Here is a 21,468-nt window from a genome sequence, read left to right as displayed (position 1 = left end):
AAAAGCCGTCTCTTCCTTTCTCCAGATTGATGTCCACAATAACAATGGCCCCTATCAGGGTATCCACTAAAAATTGTAGCCCCACCTCATAATGTACGATGGTGTTTGATACTGATGGTGGTAAAAACAGCAGGCGTTTTAAAAAGCAGTTTTCTTCTATTTGCAGGGCCATACTATTGGTGCAACCCCAAAGGCCTGCCCCATAGAGGGGGCACATGTTTGTCAAATGCTCGCTCTCTGGCTGTAGCTGCCTCCTCAACCCTCCTGCTGATTTCAGTAATAGTTTTCTAGTCCATTTTCCTGCCTCAGCCCAGCTCCTGGATGGACTTGCAGCCTTTGACAAATGAGTGAATATATTGCTGCTCTGTGTCTAACCTTCCCTTCTCTCGCATGAAGGCTTAGTGGGCTGGGCTGTGGAAAGACAATGTCATTTAAAACTCCAATAGCTTTAAGTCTCGCAAATAAGAGACCTATTGCATTGCAAGCTCCTGTTTTATGTACTGGTGATTATGCTGTTCAACTAGGAGGGTGGGCAAACCACCAGATGGAGATCTCAGTCAAGATTGCAGCCAGAATTTTCATCAACTACTCGGGTTGGTGTTTGAAAACCTTATATTTGGTCCCTGGGTGGCCCCTTTGGTTATTTCTTCAACTGCCTTATTTACTTTCTCGTCCTAAAAAAAATCTTCATACTGTATTCTCACTTCATTCTTTCATCTCTTTTTTCCTTTCCTGGGGATGGAAGTGGGGTGGCTTTATATGATGGACTGCTATAAAATGGGATTACTGCGCTGAAAACGTCAGAGACGAGAGTTATACATATCTCCAATGTGACGTTTGCCAGAAGAGGCATGGATAACTTGGTGCTCTTCTTCCATCATAGGATGAATAAATGAGATTTTATTTAGCTAGAAAAATAACTAAATGAGGACATCCTGGCTCTAGGAAGTATTAAGACCTGATTGAAAAGAGATGGGCCTTAATAGGCTAAAGGGTAACGTACCCAGTTTTGAACCACCATGTGTTTAGCTGCTTTTAAAAAACAGTTCCAGAGCTAATTTGCCGGATTTTAAGATGTCAAATGTGAACAGATAAATTGAGCATAGCTCACACTACAATAATTTTTGTTTGCATAGCTGCTATCAGTGACATTTTCATCCATTTCAAAGTATGAGTAATTCTTCATTGGTGTTTTTCAGAGAAAGCAAGATCATCACAAATATATGTATGCTACTGCAACTAAGTAGCCTGGGTTCCCGTTCATCAAAGGGCTCTTACCAGTCAGCACTGGTTGAAGGTAATGTCTCCGGATACGCATCTGTAACATATATATATGTACTTAAATATGTTTTATTGATTTCCTTCGAAGCATAATTAGGGCTGGGTGTAATTTGCGAAGTAGCGATCCGCAAAGCTAAGCAAAGTGTACTTCGCACTACGCAATATACGTGTAGCTCTACTCGAACTGTGCAGTAACATGTTCCCACTGTGCAATATGTCATTTTCAGTGATTGCACAGTGCGGACAAGCATCCGGCACTGTGCAATCATTGAAAACGGCATCTTGCACAGTGCAAGCTGTAGTTTTCTTCCGCTCGAGTAGATTTTTACTCGAGCTGTGTTAGAAGCGGCTGTCTCTAATTGGCAGAGGTATACACTTCTGACAAATAGGGACACACCTTTTCTAGTCAGGGCAAGGGGATCACACACTTAGATAACCCCTGCTCACCCCCTTGGTAGCTTGGCAAAGCAGACAGGCTTATCTCAGAGGCAGTGCGTTAAGCATTTATGACCACATACAGTAATAAAGTGAATGCACTACAAATGGACACGACACAGTAGTATTATAAAAATAAGGATTTTTATATAAGGCTTAGCACAAGACCAAATAACGACAAAAATATACCACAGTCTTAATAAATACTCTTGGAAGGAAAAATATTAATTCAAGCACGGTTTCTTCTTAGCACAAAGTCTTTAGTATCAAAAGCAACTCTTCTTCTTTAAAACACAGTTCTTGGCAACAATGTAACCCACACGGGAGTCACACGACGTCGAGGCAAAGTTAATCCAAAGGTTCGGCGTCGACCGCGAGGAGCGCTACGTCGAGCCCGGAGTCGCACAGACCCCCACAACACAGTACCTTGGAAAAGTGAAGCACTCGATGATCAGCGGCGTCGAGATGTCCGGCATCGCGTCTTCGGCGTCGATCGGGCCTCGGAGTCGGGCGATCTGCAGCGGCGTCGACCGAAGTCAGGCAGGAGCAGCGCTAACGAGGTGAAGCAGGATACGGCGTCGTCGATGTCGATGTTGCAAGAGTGAGCAGCGCTCACGGCGTCGAGAGGGCTCGATGTTGATGCGATCAGCAGCGGCGTCGACACAGGGTCACTTGGAGCTGGAGCCGAACTCGCTACTCACTGGCGTCGCTACTGGCGTCGATCGGGCCCGGTGGCTGGCGTCGAAGGTGCGGGACACTGGAGCCGTTACTCACGATGTCGAGCTGGATTCGGCGGCGTCCGTCGGCGTCGAGATTGCTGGATTCTTCAGAGGTGCTGGATTTCAGGTTCCAGCAACAAGCACTTTTAGCAAATAGATGAAGTCCTTTAGCCCTGTGACTTCAACAGGAGGCTGGCACTCTTCCAGCCCTTGGAGATTTTCTTGAGCAAAGCTTGAGAGTACACACTCAGTTCCTCTCTCCTGGTTCCTTGGCAAAAATAAAGAAGCAACTGCAGGATTCCCCCAACAAACAGCACTCTGGCAGAAGGGGTAGGCAGTCCTTAGATCAGCAGGCTTCTTGTCCTTGGTTCAGGTTTCCTTGTCAGAAGTGATCTAAATTCTTGGTTCAGGGGTCCTTCTCTTATACCCCTTTTTGGCTTTGATCCCTTTGTCCATGCAGGGGAATTTCCCCCCATCTTGGGTTTGTTGTGGGTGTTGCCAGGCCGAAGCACCTGGCCTATTCACTGTGCAGGGCAGAGTCTTCAGCCGCCCAGCAGGAGCGGAGCCAGCATTGTCACTGGCAGGGGCAGGGCCATCAGTTGCCCGGCAGGAGGTGGGCCAGGAAAGTCCCAGGCAGGCACAGAGTCATCAGTCGCCTGGCAGGGGGGCGGAGCCAGCATTGTATCAGGCAGGGCAGGCTATCAGGAGCTACTCTTCCCCTACTCTCAATGCAAATGCCCCACTCATCCCACACTGACTCATTCAGACCTCTGGAGCCACCCAGCTCCTGTCACACGCACACCAGAACCAGCAGAGACCGGTAGACAGTTAGACAAGAAAATAGCTACTTTCTAAAAGTGCTATTTTCAAACACAGAGTCCAAAAACCATCCACCCAAACGGATGCGTTATTAAACCCTGAGTTCAGGGATACCAAACTCGACATTGCACCATGCTCCCCGAGCCCGCTAGGATTATAGCATTAATAATCCTGGCAGCCCATTCTAACTGATGGAGGGCAGGTTACCTTACAATAGTGAAAAACGAATATGGCTGTAATTCACTATTAGGACATGCCAACCTTGTCAGGCTTGTCCTACCTTATGCTTACAATGCACCCTGCCCGTGGGCCTACCATAGGGGTGACTAACATGAAGTTAAGGGAAGGTTTAGGGACTGGCAAGTAGGTGTACTTGCGCAGTCTGCGTGACAGTACCAGACTGCACGTGGTCTAGCAATGGTAGACCTTCAGACATACTTTTACTAGGCCGCTCTTGTGGGTGGCACAACACGTGCTGCAGGCCCACTAGCAGCATTTGTATTTACAAGCCCTGGCACTCCTGGTGCACTCTACTAGAGACTGACAGTAAACCAAATAAGCCAAACATGGAATTCAATCAATACAGCAATTTCACATAGGGAGCACTTGCACTGTGGCACTGATCAGCAGTGGCACAGTGCCCAAAGCATTTACCAGCAAAAACATCGTAAACAGAGGAGGAAAACAGAAAAAATGGAGGAGAGACTCATGCCAATGATGCCAGGTCTAACACGTGTCCCCTCCAGCTGAAATGTGGGGAGAACTACCCTTACCCTAGGGAGTCCTCATCACTAAGGCGGAAAAATCTGGACAGACCATCAGCATTGGCGTGATCTGTGCCAGGGCGGTGTTCCACCGTGAAGTCCATCCCCTGTAGGGAAATGGACCACCTCAACAGCTTTGGATTCCCACCCCTCATCTGCATCAACCATCTGAGGGGCCTGTGGTCTGTCTGAACCCGGAAGTGAGTCCCAAACAGGTAGGGTCTTAGCTTCTTCAGCGCCCGGACCACAGCAAATGCTTCTCTCTCTATCGCACTCCACCTCTGTTCCTTGGGAAGTAACCTCCTACTGATGAAGGCTACAGGTAAGTCTCGGCCCTCTTCATTCACCTGAGCTAGAACAGCCCCCACGCCATGCTCTGAAGCGTCCGTCTGGACAACAAATTCTTTAGAAAAGTCGGGTGCCTGGAGTATGGGTGCTGTGCACATTGCAGTTTTCAGGGTGTCAAAGGCCGTCTGACAGGCGTCAGTCCAGATCACAAGTCTTGGCTGCTTCCTGGAAGTCAGCGAAGTCAAGGGGTGCACAATGTTACCATAATCCTTGCAAACCTCCTGTAGTAACCCGTGAGACCCAAGAAGGCTCTCACCTGAGTCTGGGTTTTGGGCGGTGCCCATGCCAGGATGGTATCAATCTTGGGTTGCAGGGGGGGCCACCTTGCCGCTCCCTACTTGGTGCCCCAAGTACACCACTGAACCCTGCCCAATCTGGCACTTACTGGCTTTGATTGTGAGGCCTGCTCTGGGCAGGGCCAACAACACTTCCTGGAGGTGGTGCAAGTGTTCCTCCCAGCTGGCGCTGAACACTGCGATGTCGTCCAGGTAGGCGGCACTGAAATCCTCCAGTCCAGCCAAGACCTGGTTGACCAACCTCTGGAAGGTGGCAGGGGCATTCTTCATCCCAAAGGGCATAACCCGGAATTGGTAGTGCCCATCTGGTGTGGAGAATGCTGACCTCTCTTTTGCCCCATCAGTCAAGGCGATCTGCCAGTACCCAGACGTTAGATCAAACGTACTAAGGTACCGGGCAGCCCCTAACCGATCTATGAGCTCATCAGCTCTGGGGATGGGGTGCGCGTCAGTCTTGGTGACTGAATTGAGTCCTCGGTAATCCACACAGAACCGAAGTTCCGGTGAAGCACCAGGCGCTGCAGCCTTTGGGACCAAGACCACTGGGCTGGCCCAAGGACTGCTAGAGGACTCAACCACCCCTAAGGCAAACATTTTGGAGACCTCCTCCTTGATGTATGCTCTGACCTTGTCAGTCACTCTGTAAGCCTTGTGCTTGACAGGAGGGCTGTCCCCGGTGTCCACATCATGGACACACCACTGAGTGACACCAGGAATCAAGGAAAACAGATCAGGGAATTGTCCCAACAGTTGGCGACAATCCTGCTGCTGTTCAGGGGTCAGTGTGTCAGAGAGGACAACACCATCCACTGACCCATCATGCTCTTTTGCAGACAGGAGGTCAGGAAGAGGCTCACTCTCCTCCTCCATTCCAGCATCTGTAGCTAGGAGCATGCCCACTTCGGACCTTTCTATTATTATTATTAATTATTATTAAAGGGGCTTATAAAGCGCATGGTGACGCCAGCAGGCGTATCCCCGCGCTGTGGAGAAGAATCGGGGTGTCAGAGGGAGAGATCTACAGGGAGAATAGATGGGTTTTTAAAAGTTTTCTAAAAGTGAGCTCATTATTAGCTAGCCTAATGTTGGAAGGGAGGGAGTTCCATTTGTTGGCTGCCAGCGAGCGGAATGAGCGACCTCCCATTCTTGCTTTTTTTATGCGAGGGATCTTGAGCAAACACATTCCCATGGAACGAAGGGATCTGTTAGGCTCATAGGGAACGGCGAGGTCAGCCAAGTAAGACGGAGCTTTATCAGAGATAATCCTATGGCACCAGAGAAGTGCTTTAAATAAGATTCTTTTCCTAATTGGCAACCAATGAAGGGCATCTAAGGTAGGTTTAGAGGGCACTCTTCTAGGCAGTCTCAGCACTAGTCGTGCTGCAGAGTTTTGTAACACCTGCAGCCTCCTGATGTTATTTTCTGAGGTGCCTAGAAGGAGCACATTGCCATATTCCATACGGGAGGTTACTAGGGCCTGAATCATGGTGCGCCTAGATTCCAGGGGAAGGAGGTCAAGGGTACGCTTGAGGGTTTTCATTACCCCAAAACATTTCCCTACCATTTTATTTACATGGCTGTCAAACGAAAGCTTCGTATCCACCCAGACACCTAGGTTCTTTGCTTCCCTTCCAGGAGTGGGAAGGGATCCCAGACAGGGTGGCCACCAGTCTTTGGTCCAACTAGTGTCCTTACCTCCTATTACTAAGACCTCTGTTTTAGAGCCGTTAAGTTTGAGGCAGTGTTTGGACATCCAATCGGCGAGATCACTCATGCAAGTTTTAAAATTTTCAGCCTCCATAGAGGGAGCTTGGGACAGGGAGATCAGCAGTTGAGTATCGTCGGCGTAAGAGACCAGCTCTACGCCATACGATTGGACCACGTCTGCCAGAGGAGCCATATACAAGTTGAACAGGGTGGGACTCAGGGCAGAGCCCTGAGGTACCCCCTGTTCTAAGGCAATGCTATCCGAGAGAAAATTGCCTCTCTGAACCTGAAAGCATCTGTTGGTTAAGAAGGCTTTCAGCCACCCCAGTGCCTCCTTGATGACTCCCGCTTTATTTAGACACTGTAGCAGGATGGAATGTGCTACAGTGTCAAAAGCGGCACTGAGGTCTAGCATAATAAGTGCCATGGTCTTACCCTCATCGGCTCCTTCCCGTAGAGTTTCGGTCGCTCTCAGGAGAGCTGTTTCCGTAGAGTAGCCCGACCTAAAGCCAGACTGAGAGCTATGTAGGTCTTATGGGATTCGAGATGCGCCATAAGTTGAGAGTTGGCAATTTTTTCGGCAACTTTAGCTAAGTATGGTAATAAGGAGATCGGTCGAAGATTCTCAAGGATGTCCTGGCTCACATTAGGTTTTTTCTTTATGGGAATTACAATGGCAGATTTCCAGTCCACAGGCAAACAGGCTGTGGCAAAGGAAACTTCAAGCACATGTCTGAAATAGGGCTCCAGAACCGTTATACTAGCTCCAAGTATTCTGGGGGGGCAGGGTCCCGAGGGGAGCCAGATTTGACACTTTGGCAGTGTTGGAAATGGGATCCCCGGCTGGCCAGGGCTTTCGCCAAAGTCAGTCAGAGACCACCACACCCAAGTCAGGGCAAGGGAGTTACACGCCAAGATAACCCCTACTCACCCTCTAGGTAACGTGGCGCGAGCAGCAAGGCTAAACTTGGAGGCGATGTAGGCTAAGTATTTGCGCACGCACCCCAGCAACAACACCCAAAGGCCCACCACAAAGGAAACTCCACACAAGGTTATATAAAAATAGCCTTTGTATTACACCAAAAACACATTAGATAAAACACACACTTTACAATGTGCCAGAGGCACGGGCAGAATTTACAGGGGGATATTTACAAGACAGGGCCACCTGGACCACTGTCAGGAATCAGAAATAGCACTTTCAGAAATAGCACTTAGCAGGTAAAATCACTGTAGCACACAATAAAAATAGAGCACACAACCAGTCACTACTGGTAACAGGACCTCACTAGCACCACCTGTACTAGGGAGAAAACAACCACCTATGTATCACAATACCTGTAGGGGTGTAAGAGGAAAACACATGATGCAATGCATAACATTCATTCAGAGGTGTAAGGGGGAAAACACATGATGCATCACAATACATTCAGAGGTGTAAGCAATAACAATTGCGCCAATCTCACAAGTCACCACCTGTGACTGTCCATGTGTCCCAATGTCAGGGCCTAAACGTGGCAGCTGCCCACGAAGTGCTGGGCAGCTGGAGATGAGGATGGGGCCAACGTGGGAGCCTCTCTAGGCTCTGCCCCACTGACTGTCTCCTGAGCCTCTCTGGGCTCGTGAAATAAATGGCCCCTGAGCCTCTCTGGCTCGCAAACCAATCTGGCGCCTCGAGCCTTCTCTCCGGGCTCACAACAAGGTGGGGGCAAGGTGGGGCCTTCTGGGGCCACTCCCCCACAGACACCAAATGCCCTCTGAGCCTCTGGGGCTCGTGAATACAACTTGCCTCTGAGCCTCGCAAGCTCCACAGAAATCACTTGTGCCCCCTAAGCCCCTCCGGGCTCTGAAGCAACAATGGCCGCCGTTGGAGTCCCCCTCCTGGGGACTCGAGCACAATTGGGGCACCTGGAGCCTCTCCTGGCTCTACATAAGCAGGATGCCCCCTGAGCCTCTCAGGGCTCACCAACAATTCCTCGCCGGAAGGGAGAAGGGACCCAGGTCACGGGGGCGGCACCGAAAGCGTGCCCGACACACCCCCCAACCGCCTCACTCAGAGCCCCACTCACCGGTCTGGCAGGCAGCTGCGTCACGAGAGCTCCCGCTCCTCGGGGCTCACAGCAGACTTCTTCCCTTTCTCCTGGACTGGTGGAAGGTCCGGGGCTCTCCCGACACTTGGGAGCCCCGGGCAGGATGCTGTGGCTGCTTCCGGCTTCTCTGTCCTGCTCACCGGATCCCGGGGTCGGCTCCCGGCAGCTTCTGGCTTCCTCCTTCCTGTCCCGGGCCGGCAGCCAATCAGAGCGCGGCCCGGGGAATGACGAGTGTCCCGCAGTACCGCCCCCGGCCTGCCTGACTTCCTGGTCGCGGCCGGGCGGCTACGGGGACAATCTCCGCGGTAATGCCGGGTGGGCACCGGCCTTAGAGATAAATAAAGCGCTCCCAGGTGCCCTCAGCAAGCAGGGCAGAGTCCCAGCAGTCCTTGGGCAGGCAGGGGAGGGCAAGGCTGGGCCCAGAGCCAGCACACTGGGTCTCCAGGCAGGGAGACAGTCCAAGTGGCGGTCCTCTGGCCCAGCGACAGCAGCAACCGCCCCCTCAGGATCCTGGAAGAGAACAACATCTGTGGGGACACAGCCCCATTTTTATACAGTGCATTCCTTTGTCTGAAGGTGCAGAGTGGGGGCGGAACCAGTCGCAGCTGGTTCTTGAGTACTCTGTTTACCTCAACCACCCTCTCTATTCACTGGCAGGGCTTGGGTCATTAGACACACCACAGGGGGGCGGAGCCAGCATTGTGTGGGGAAAACCCAGCCCATCCAGGACACAGGTACACTCCTCCCACACATCACTCATGCTAATCTCCCACTCACCACCGGGCAGACCCATCCAGACTTCCTGGAGCCTGGCATGCCAGCCAGCTCCAGCCAATCACACGCCAGCACCCTCACAGCACACGTACAGCCATGTCTAGAAATGGCGCTTCGCTACTAGACACATACATGCTGCATACACCGTTGCGCAGCATTCACTCACACGAGTTCACACATACCAGACTCAAGCCTGTACACCCCACGCATCAGGAACTACCAGGGACACATACATTCCCCATGCATTCCTATGGGCGGGCAGGCCTAGCTCAGCACATGCACTCAGAGTGCGCACGCACTTTCCACTGGGACACAGTGAAAGTGCGCAGAATCCAAAAATCACCATCTCCAGGTCACCATTTCAAGCAAAAAGTCTAGGGGTGAACCTGCCCTAAGGGCCAAAGTCCAACATAACCCCCTTCCAGCCAAAACGCAGGGGAGACCAATCACCACCGTGATGGACTTCCCTGCTTGGGGCGATAGAACACGGACGCGGGCCCGCAACTGCAGGGACACCCTCCTGTTCTATGCCACGGTGAACCCATGGGATTCCTTCTCAACACACTGTCTGGACCAACTGGGCTACCCCACTGGTACTCCCAAGTTGTCCGCGGCCAGGACCAGGCCCTGGGCCACCCAGGTGCCACGGGTCCATGCCAATTCGCAGAGCGGGGGGTAGTAACCCCTGGCACATAGGAGCCATTTTCCACTCTTCCTGTCTGCAAGACAGGACTAGACTGCCACTGGTACTCCAGCCGAGGGCCTACAACCTCAGGCAGACCAGGAGTCTCGGGGAAGGCTCTCCTCCCCCTACCTCTTCTCCTAGGGTTCCTCCTCCCTCTGCGAGGGGTACCCCTAGAACGCCATTCCAACCCAGGACTTATCCACTCAGGTTGCACCGGGGTCAGAGGTGGGCTCTCCCACCCTCTGCACCCCCTTCCAGAGGTCTGCCCTCTCCCACCTGGAGAAGTTCCTCTGGAAGAAGAACCGGTCAGGACACTGGTTACAGTCGTCCTACCCTTCAGGTCAGGCTGATCCTGAACCTGGCCTCCCAACCTCTGGTCTAGAACCTTCGGTGGAACAATTGCCTGGCACTCCAGGACTTCTGGGGATTCACTCGCAATCCCCCTGAGGCTAACAAATGTCACATCTGTTGCGTGACTGTCTGTCTGGCGCAGATCTCCCGCCCTCTGTCCACCTGACAGTGCGTGACGATCCCCCAGACCAGAAGTGGTGTCACCATGGTCACTACACGGGAACCTAGCCCAACTGGGTAGTCCCTGACCCACTGGTCCTTCCACTGGGGAACTCCCCCAATCACTCCTCACTCTGGACTCCTGTACCCTCCCTACCGGAGCGGTACTGCCAGACTCTAGAACCACAGGAGCTCTGGTTACAGACACTCCAGGTCCTCTACTCACTAGGAGATCCTCCTCAAGTGGACTAACAGGACAGCCTAGGTCCCCAACCTGGTGTTCCCTCAAGAAACCATCCAAGTCCTGAGGCAGGGCTTCGGGCGTCTGGGGAACCTTGGTCTCCCCCTCACTCCTGCTCCACTGAGCCAGGCAGTGAGCCCCTACACCCTCCTCGCTATCCTGGGACCTAGCTGGGCTACACTGAGCCTCCTCCACCACGCTGGGCTGGAAGATCCCTGAACCACTACTTTTGGAGTCACTCACCAATGACTCTAGAGAACCTCTGGCCCTTTCCCAGCGGTCGGCTTCCCTTGCCAGTAACTCTGTATCAGTAAATCCAACTTGCAACAGGTGTTGGCGCAACTCTGGCGAACAACCACTGAGCACCTGCTCTTTGACTATAAGATCAAACAAGACTTCAAAATCAGAGTCAGTGTGAACCTCTACCCAAGCCCACAGTGCTCCACAACATTCATCCTCAAACTTCTCCCACGACTGGTGAGGCAGCTTCCTACTGCCCCTGAATTTCAACCTATACTCCTCCTCTTGGGAAACAGGTACCAGACTGGGGGAATTGGGACTGGGATTTCCTACACTGGAATCTAAATAGCTGCCACCACTGGACCCAACCCTCCCTGGGGGATCCAGAAACTCAACACTGCGCGCAGGGGATAGTCTACCCTCCAGAGCTACTTCGCCTCTGGTGGAGGCCCTCTCAGCCTCCTCTATCCTTTCCTGCGCTAAGACCCTCTCGGTCTCTAGCTGTTGCTTTCTAATGCCCAGCTGTGCCATAGCCTGGGCATGCTCCAACCTGAGCTTTTCTAAAGCCAGCTGGTGCTCCCTTTCTCTCCTCCTATCTTCCAGCTCCTCTGGGGACAGGGAAAGGGATGAGGCGCTGCCTCCTATGCTGGACCCAGCAAGGGACTCCCTATCTATGGGGTCCTCACTATCTGCTGGCGTCCCTGTGCTATCATTTTCTTCCTCCTCTTCTGAATCTTCAGGGCTCCCCACAGACCCACCACCCTCCTGGTGTGAAGCCCGGGCCCTTTCCTCACTGCGCTCAAGGTCCCACTGACACTTTTGCCATAGGATCAGGCTGCTCCTAAGTTCGGACTGAGTGTCTAACTCATCCACCCCTATGTCTCTCTCTTCACAGAACCTTACCAACTCTCCCATACTGTATCTAAACAGATCACAGACATCAAAAGCAGGCACCATTCTGGCGGACGTTCTAGTGAAGAGATCACACAGGGAACCTAGGGGTCTGAGCTAACACAGGAGTACACAATTCACAAGGTATTCAGCAAGCTCTCTACCCCAGAGAACTCACACTCACTTGCCTAGTGCCACACACCATTCATCCACACACAACCCCCCCCTCGGACTAGTAAGGCAGTTTCTACCACCCCTGACTTCTCAACCTGACCACAAGTGACACAGGTACCAGACTCTGGGCGCGGGGCAGGGGAACAAATGCACTGGACACAATTGCACAATGATACCTTCAGGAGAAGAAAATATGAAACTTCCAAAAAAAAACAATCCCCTTAAAATGTGGTCATCTAAAAATGCAGAGCTTTGTGGTGCAGCCAGCCGCTACTAAGGTACAAGGCAAACACAAATCCTTATCCCGCCGCTTGCCGCCAATGTTGGAAATGGGATCCCCGGCTGGCCAGGGCTTTCGCCAAAGTCAGTCAGAGACCACCACACCCAAGTCAGGGCAAGGGAGTTACACGCCAAGATAACCCCTACTCACCCTCTAGGTAACGTGGCGCGAGCAGCAAGGCTAAACTTGGAGGCGATGTAGGCTAAGTATTTGCGCACGCACCCCAGCAACAACACCCAAAGGCCCACCACAAAGGAAACTCCACACAAGGTTATATAAAAATAGCCTTTGTATTACACCAAAAACACATTAGATAAAACACACACTTTACAATGTGCCAGAGGCACGGGCAGAATTTACAGGGGGATATTTACAAGACAGGGCCACCTGGACCACTGTCAGGAATCAGAAATAGCACTTTCAGAAATAGCACTTAGCAGGTAAAATCACTGTAGCACACAATAAAAATAGAGCACACAACCAGTCACTACTGGTAACAGGACCTCACTAGCACCACCTGTACTAGGGAGAAAACAACCACCTATGTATCACAATACCTGTAGGGGTGTAAGAGGAAAACACATGATGCAATGCATAACATTCATTCAGAGGTGTAAGGGGGAAAACACATGATGCATCACAATACATTCAGAGGTGTAAGCAATAACAATTGCGCCAATCTCACAAGTCACCACCTGTGACTGTCCATGTGTCCCAATGTCAGGGCCTAAACGTGGCAGCTGCCCACGAAGTGCTGGGCAGCTGGAGATGAGGATGGGGCCAACGTGGGAGCCTCTCTAGGCTCTGCCCCACTGACTGTCTCCTGAGCCTCTCTGGGCTCGTGAAATAAATGGCCCCTGAGCCTCTCTGGCTCGCAAACCAATCTGGCGCCTCGAGCCTTCTCTCCGGGCTCACAACAAGGTGGGGGCAAGGTGGGGCCTTCTGGGGCCACTCCCCCACAGACACCAAATGCCCTCTGAGCCTCTGGGGCTCGTGAATACAACTTGCCTCTGAGCCTCGCAAGCTCCACAGAAATCACTTGTGCCCCCTAAGCCCCTCCGGGCTCTGAAGCAACAATGGCCGCCGTTGGAGTCCCCCTCCTGGGGACTCGAGCACAATTGGGGCACCTGGAGCCTCTCCTGGCTCTACATAAGCAGGATGCCCCCTGAGCCTCTCAGGGCTCACCAACAATTCCTCGCCGGAAGGGAGAAGGGACCCAGGTCACGGGGGCGGCACCGAAAGCGTGCCCGACACACCCCCCAACCGCCTCACTCAGAGCCCCACTCACCGGTCTGGCAGGCAGCTGCGTCACGAGAGCTCCCGCTCCTCGGGGCTCACAGCAGACTTCTTCCCTTTCTCCTGGACTGGTGGAAGGTCCGGGGCTCTCCCGACACTTGGGAGCCCCGGGCAGGATGCTGTGGCTGCTTCCGGCTTCTCTGTCCTGCTCACCGGATCCCGGGGTCGGCTCCCGGCAGCTTCTGGCTTCCTCCTTCCTGTCCCGGGCCGGCAGCCAATCAGAGCGCGGCCCGGGGAATGACGAGTGTCCCGCAGTACCGCCCCCGGCCTGCCTGACTTCCTGGTCGCGGCCGGGCGGCTACGGGGACAATCTCCGCGGTAATGCCGGGTGGGCACCGGCCTTAGAGATAAATGAAGCGCTCCCACAGCGCTAGTGGCAGAGTACAGCGCAAGATCCTTGGCAGGGTGGGCACCTGCCAGGGGACTGCAAACTCGGCGTGGGCAGCCGCAAAAAAAGGAAAAGTAAAGCGCTCTCAGCGCTAGGGTGAAGGCACAGCGCTCCCAAGCGCTACCAGCCAAATAAAGCGCTTTTAAGCGCTATAAATGAAATAAAGCGCTCCCAGGTGCCCTCAGCAAGCAGGGCAGAGTCCCAGCAGTCCTTGGGCAGGCAGGGGAGGGCAAGGCTGGGCCCAGAGCCAGCACACTGGGTCTCCAGGCAGGGAGACAGTCCAAGTGGCGGTCCTCTGGCCCAGCGACAGCAGCAACCGCCCCCTCAGGATCCTGGAAGAGAACAACATCTGTGGGGACACAGCCCCATTTTTATACAGTGCATTCCTTTGTCTGAAGGTGCAGAGTGGGGGCGGAACCAGTCGCAGCTGGTTCTTGAGTACTCTGTTTACCTCAACCACCCTCTCTATTCACTGGCAGGGCTTGGGTCATTAGACACACCACAGGGGGGCGGAGCCAGCATTGTGTGGGGAAAACCCAGCCCATCCAGGACACAGGTACACTCCTCCCACACATCACTCATGCTAATCTCCCACTCACCACCGGGCAGACCCATCCAGACTTCCTGGAGCCTGGCATGCCAGCCAGCTCCAGCCAATCACACGCCAGCACCCTCACAGCACACGTACAGCCATGTCTAGAAATGGCGCTTCGCTACTAGACACATACATGCTGCATACACCGTTGCGCAGCATTCACTCACACGAGTTCACACATACCAGACTCAAGCCTGTACACCCCACGCATCAGGAACTACCAGGGACACATACATTCCCCATGCATTCCTATGGGCGGGCAGGCCTAGCTCAGCACATGCACTCAGAGTGCGCACGCACTTTCCACTGGGACACAGTGAAAGTGCGCAGAATCCAAAAATCACCATCTCCAGGTCACCATTTCAAGCAAAAAGTCTAGGGGTGAACCTGCCCTAAGGGCCAAAGTCCAACAGGCAGGTTTTCATAAAAATTTCCGGTAAAGGAATAGTAAAATTACATAGGCAGGATTCTGTGCTAGACGCAGCTACCATTTCAGCAAAGTCAAGGCCGGATTGAATGGTACCAGAGAAATTGGCATAAATATCAGTGATTTTGCCGGCAAAGTATTCGGCAATTTTGTTACATGTATCCACCGAATCATTATGGGAAGTGGTGTTCGTGGTTATTACCGAAATTTCCCTAAAGATTTTGAAAAGCTCCTTAGAGGAGTTCTCCGCCTCCACAATACGTTTGTTAAAATGGGATGCTTTGGTAGCTCGAATCTTTTTGTTATACTCTTTTTGTGCTGTTTTATATAGGATTTTGATTTCTGGGCAGAAATTAATGCGCCATTCCCGCTCAAGTTTTTTGCAGGCAGATTTGGCAGATTGTAACTCCTGAGTGAACCACGGGGTCGTCTTCTTAGTCCTCTTAGAATTGGTTAAGGTCCGGATAGGGGCAGTACTATCTAGAGCCGTAGAAATACATTTTTGTAGTTTATTATAGGCTGTCTCACAGTCAGATCCTCCTGGGGGTTCAGCATTTTCAAGGGATTTTATAAAAGTATCTAAGGAAAAATTCTTCCACTTCCTACATTGGTATCGATAAGCCCTATCAGTGTTGAGTTCTGTGTCAGCTATCTGAATTTGCATCGGGACTATAAAGTGATCTGACCAAGGTACCGGTTGTGGGGGCAGGGCATACACTCCCGACCAGTTTCCAAATATAGGGTCCAACAGATGTCCTTGTTGGTGTGTCGGGCCCTGGTTCTTAAGCTCTAGCTGTAGAGAGAGTAATTCAGACTTAATGTTCACTGCTTCTTTATCACAGGGCTCAGTGCTTCTAAGTGGGGCTTTAAACGGTTGACATGCAGGACCCGCAAGGGGTTCCTGGGAGACTCCAAGTCCACCATGTAGGTGACATTGCTCTTTTTCTCCACAACCTTAAATGGTCCAGTCCATCTGTCCTTGAGCGCACAAGGTTCCACAGGGGACATGACCCAAACTTTCTGTCCAGGCTGAAGCTCTACCAGAGTGGCCTTCTGGTCGTACCACCGCTTCATCTCCTCCTGGCTGGCCTCCAGATTTGCCTGAGCAAGATCTCTGAAGCGCCTAGTCTGGTTCCTAAAGGCCAGCATGTAACTGTATACATCCTGGAGAGGTTTCCTGGGAGATTGCTCCCAGCCTTCTTTGACCAGACTCAAAGGTCCTCTTACCGGGTGTCCATACAAAAGCTCAAAGGGGCTGAACCCTAGAGACTTCTGTGGCACCTCACGGTAAGCAAACAGCAGGCATGGCAAGAGGACGTCCCATTTACGCCTTATTGGTTCTTCAAGACCCATAATCATGCCTTTAAGGGTACGGTTGAATCTCTCAACCAACCCATTACCTTGAGGGTGGTAAGGAGTGGTGAACTTGTAGGTTACCCCACACTCCTTCCACAGAGACTTCATATAGTTGGAAATGAAGTTGGTGCCCCGGTCTGACACCACCTCTCTGGGGATCCCCATTCGGGAGAAAACACCCATCAGTGCCCGTCCCACCACGGGGGCCGTCACTGTTCTGAGAGGGATGGCTTCCGGGTACCGTGTGGCATGGTCCACCAAGACCAGGATGAACCTGTTGCCCAGGGCTGTCTTGGGGTCCAGGGGCCCAACAATGTCAATCCCCACCCGGTCAAAGGGGGTACTGACCACGGGAAAAGGTTGGAGGGGAGCCTTCTGCTTCTGCCCGCTTTTCCCACTTGCCTGGCAAGTTTGACAGGTCTTGCAATGGATATCTGTATCCCTTCTCATCTGAGGCCAATAAAAATGGGTGACAAGCCTGTCATAGGTCTTGTCCTGCCCCAGATGTCCAAATAAAGGAATGTCATGAGCCAAACCCAGTAGGAAGGCTCTGAAGCACTGGGGTACCACCAGCACACGGGCTGACCCAGGCTCAGCAGCCTTAGGCTCGCTATACAGGAGGTCGTTCTCCCAGTAAACAAAATGTGACCCTGACTGATCACCTGAGGTTTGGGCTGAGGCCTGCTGCCTCATACCCACAAGAGAAGGGCACACTTTCTGTTCTGCACAGAATTCCTCCCTGGAGGGACCACCATCCTGCTGCCAGTGGGTCAGCTCGGGTAGGTCTCCCAGTTCAGCAACTTGTTCACCTGTGGGTTCCAGGGCATACCCCTCAAGGTCTGCCTCCTCCTGGACCACGGGAACTATGGGGGACGGTTTCCCGCGCCCCCTGCCTCTTCTCTTCACAGCTGGGTCCTGGGCCATACTTTCAGGCTCCGGGACCCCATCAACACCCTTACTTGCTGTCATGGATCGAGTGGTTGCACACACCCACTCTGGCACACCCAACATTTTCAAATGTGTCTCCCTCTCCACCTTAGCCCAAGGGGAGTCTTCTAAATTATTGCCCAGGAGACAATCAACAGGCATGGCGGGCCTTACAGCAACTTGAAGAGTACCTGAAACTCCCCCCCCATTCAAAGGAAACTTGAGCTACCTCACACTCTCTCTGGGAGTTGTCAGCAGCTATCACAGGGTAGAATGCGTGGGGAACAACCTGCTCTCTGGACACCAAGTGACACTTGACAGCTGTCACACTCGCTCCGGTGTCTCTGAGAGCTTCCACTCTATGGCCATTAATGGTCACCCACTGCCTATATTTCTTAGTGTTACTCGGCAGCGGGGGTGGAGGGACCAATTCCATGTCTCCTGGAGAGACCAGGGACATCTCTGCGGGACCCTCCCCACCATGGGCAACCATCTCCTCCCCTCCCAGGGCTACACTCGCCAACTGACGGGGGGCGGCACGTGGTGGTGCACTAGAGTTCTTCAAGGGACACTGGGAATCATAAAACCGGTGTCCCACCTGCTTACAAGCGAAGCAGGTCATTGGGCCCCTACGAACAGGTTTACCTGTCGGGGCCTCTGATTTCTTCTCTGGGGGAGGCCGGGAACCCTTCCCTTGGTTCCCTTGGGGATTACTTTGGGGCCCTTTCTGGAACTCCCTCTGTTTACCCTTGTCCCCCCCACTCTTCTGCTGGGGACCCTGCCCACCTTTGGCTGAGTCTCCCACTGGACCCTTGTGGACCCTGGTACTGACCCAGCGGTCCGCCTCTTCAGCAAGTTTTCTAGGGTTAGATATCTTGCTATCAATAAGGTGCTGGCGCAGCTCTGGAAAACAGTTATTAGACAAGTGCTCCCAAGCAAACAAATCATAAAGAGCATCATAACTTTCCACTTTGCTGCCCTTTACCCAACCATCCATGGCTCTGCAAAAAAATGACACATATTCAACCCACGTAGTACCAGGCAACTTCTTACATTCTCTAAAGGCCTGTCTGTACTTTTCTGGGGTTAGGCCATACCTTAACATTAAAGCATCTTTCATATGAGTATAAGACATCCTATCCTCAACAGGCATGTCTAACAGGGTATCTCTTCCCTCATTCACAAAGCGACCCCACAACCCCGCTCCCCAATCTTTCTCAGGGACCCGGTGGGCCAACAATGCTAACTCATATGCTTTAAACCATTGACCAATATCCTCATTCTTCTGAAAATCTTTGATCACATCTTTAGGAAAATAAAACCTACTTTCTGCAGGCACAGATGGGATGCTGCCACCACAGGGATTCAATTCTAACTCTTTAGCTTTGAGCTCCAACTCCCTCAACTTGGTATCATGCTCCAAAGCTAACTTTTCCCTTTCAAACTCCAACCTTTTGATCTCCAGATCAGCTTCTCTCCTGCCTCTTGCATTCTCTATCTCCAACTGCCCATTTATCTTAAGTTTTGCCATTTCCATGTTGTATGCTCGCTCCTTCGCCCTTTCTTCTCTTTCTTCAGGAGAAAGACCTTTGGAGGAAACACTGCTGCCAGGAGGGGAGGGGGGCCCATTCACTGGCACCTCCTCTTCCCCTTCCCCTGTCGGTACCACCACCGGATCAGAGGAATCTCTGGCCTCTAACCAGGCCTGCAATGCTTTAAGATAATCTTCCTTAACTTTGAGGCCTGTTGTAGGAACTTTAAATTGCTTGCAAAAGGATTTCAGCTGCTGTGACTTGTAATCCTTTATCTTACTCCTATCAAACTCCTCCACAACAACAGGGGCAGTGACTCCGGCATCACTCATGGTCAAAACTGGCAGTTTCAAAAATCAAGTTCCAGGAAAGCGGAGAACAAAAATAGAATATCCAACCAAGTAGATTGTGAATGCGCTATGGTCTGCTTTCACTATGTAGCGTACACTAATCACTGCACATGGGTCATAAATGCAAAGTTCAAATCATCACCGCCGACCCACCAATGTTAGAAGCGGCTGTCTCTAGTTGGCAGAGGTATACACTTCTGACAAATAGGGACACACCTTTTCTAGTCAGGGCAAGGGGATCACACACTTAGATAACCCCTGCTCACCCCCTTGGTAGCTTGGCAAAGCAGACAGGCTTATCTCAGAGGCAGTGCGTTAAGCATTTATGACCACATACAGTAATAAAGTGAATGCACTACAAATGGACACGACACAGTAGTATTATAAAAATAAGGATTTTTATATAAGGCTTAGCACAAGACCAAATAACGACAAAAATATACCACAGTCTTAATAAATACTCTTGGAAGGAAAAATAATAATTCAAGCACGGTTTCTTCTTAGCACAAAGTCTTTAGTATCAAAAGCAACTCTTCCTCTTTAAAACACAGTTCTTGGCAACAATGTAACCCACACAGGAGTCACACGACGTCGAGGCAAAGTTAATCCAAAGGTTCGGCGTCGACCGCGAGGAGCGCTACGTCGAGCCCGGAGTCGCACAGACCCCCACAACACAGTACCTTGGAAAAGTGAAGCACTCGATGATCAGCGGCATCGAGATGTCCGGCGTCGCGTGTTCGGCGTCGATCGGGCCTCGGAGTCGGGCGATCTGCAGCGGCGTCGACCGAAGTCAGGCAGGAGCAGCGCTCACGAGGTGAAGCAGGATACGGCGTCGTCGATGTCGATGTTGCAAGAGTGAGCAGCGCTCACGGCGTCGAGAGGGCTCGATGTTGATGCGATCAGCAGCGGCGTCGACACAGGGTCACTTGGAGCTGGAGCCGAACTCGCTACTCACTGGCGTCGCTACTGGCGTCGATCGGGCCCGGCAGCCGGCGTCGAAGGTGCGGGACACTGGAGCCGTTACTCACGATGTCGAGCTGGATTCGGCGGCGTCCGTCGGCGTCGAGATTGCTGGATTCTTCAGAGGTGCTGGATTTCAGGTTCCAGCAACAAGCACTTTTAGCAAATAGATGAAGTCCTTTAGCCCTGGGACTTCAACAGGAGGCTGGCACTCTTCCAGCCCTTGGAGATTTTCTTGAGCAAAGCTTGAGAGTACACACTCAGTTCCTCTCTCCTGGTTCCTTGGCAAAAATAAAGAAGCAACTGCAGGATTCCCCCAACAAACAGCACTCTGGCAGAAGGGGTAGGCAGTCCTTAGATCAGCAGGCTTCTTGTCCTTGGTTCAGGTTTCCTTGTCAGAAGTGATCTAAATTCTTGGTTAAGGGGTCCTTCTCTTATACCCCTTTTTGGCTTTGATCCCTTTGTCCATGCAGGGGAATTTCCCCCCATCTTGGGTTTGTTGTGGGTGTTGCCAGGCCGAAGCACCTGGCCTATTCACTGTGCAGGGCAGAGTCTTCAGCCGCCCAGCAGGAGCGGAGCCAGCATTGTCACTGGCAGGGGCAGGGCCATCAGTTGCCCGGCAGGAGGTGGGCCAGGAAAGTCCCAGGCAGGCACAGAGTCATCAGTCGCCTGGCAGGGGGGCGGAGCCAGCATTGTATCAGGCAGGGCAGGCTATCAGGAGCTACTCTTCCCCTACTCTCAATGCAAATGCCCCACTCATCCCACACTGACTCATTCAGACCTCTGGAGCCACCCAGCTCCTGTCACACGCACACCAGAACCAGCAGAGACCGGTAGACAGTTAGACAAGAAAATAGCTACTTTCTAAAAGTGCTATTTTCAAACACAGAGTCCAAAAACCATCCACCCAAACGGATGCGTTATTAAACCCTGAGTTCAGGGATACCAAACTCGACATTGCACCATGCTCCCCGAGCCCGCTAGGATTATAGCATTAATAATCCTGGCAGCCCATTCTAACTGATGGAGAGCAGGTTACCTTACAATAGTGAAAAACGAATATGGCTGTAATTCACTATTAGGACATGCCAACCTTGTCAGGCTTGTCCTACCTTATGCTTACAATGCACCCTGCCCGTGGGCCTACCATAGGGGTGACTAACATGAAGTTAAGGGAAGGTTTAGGGACTGGCAAGTAGGTGTACTTGCGCAGTCTGCGTGACAGTACCAGACTGCACGTGGTCTAGCAATGGTAGACCTTCAGACATACTTTTACTAGGCCGCTCTTGTGGGTGGCACAACACGTGCTGCAGGCCCACTAGCAGCATTTGTATTTACAAGCCCTGGCACTCCTGGTGCACTCTACTAGGGACTGACAGTAAA

General features: G+C 52.1%; 1 protein-coding gene across 1 annotated transcript in view; it reads right to left on the bottom strand.

Moving 5' to 3' along the window:
* Positions 1–21,468, bottom strand: part of SLC35D2 (solute carrier family 35 member D2) — a 389,027-nt gene that overhangs the window by 148,047 nt on the left and 219,512 nt on the right. The window lies entirely within an intron of this gene.

The sequence above is a fragment of the Lissotriton helveticus genome, chromosome 2_1 (assembly GCF_964261635.1).
Source record: "Lissotriton helveticus chromosome 2_1, aLisHel1.1, whole genome shotgun sequence".
Classification (NCBI taxonomy): Eukaryota; Metazoa; Chordata; class Amphibia; order Caudata; family Salamandridae; genus Lissotriton; species Lissotriton helveticus.
This window is presented reverse-complemented; position numbering and strand designations above follow the sequence as displayed.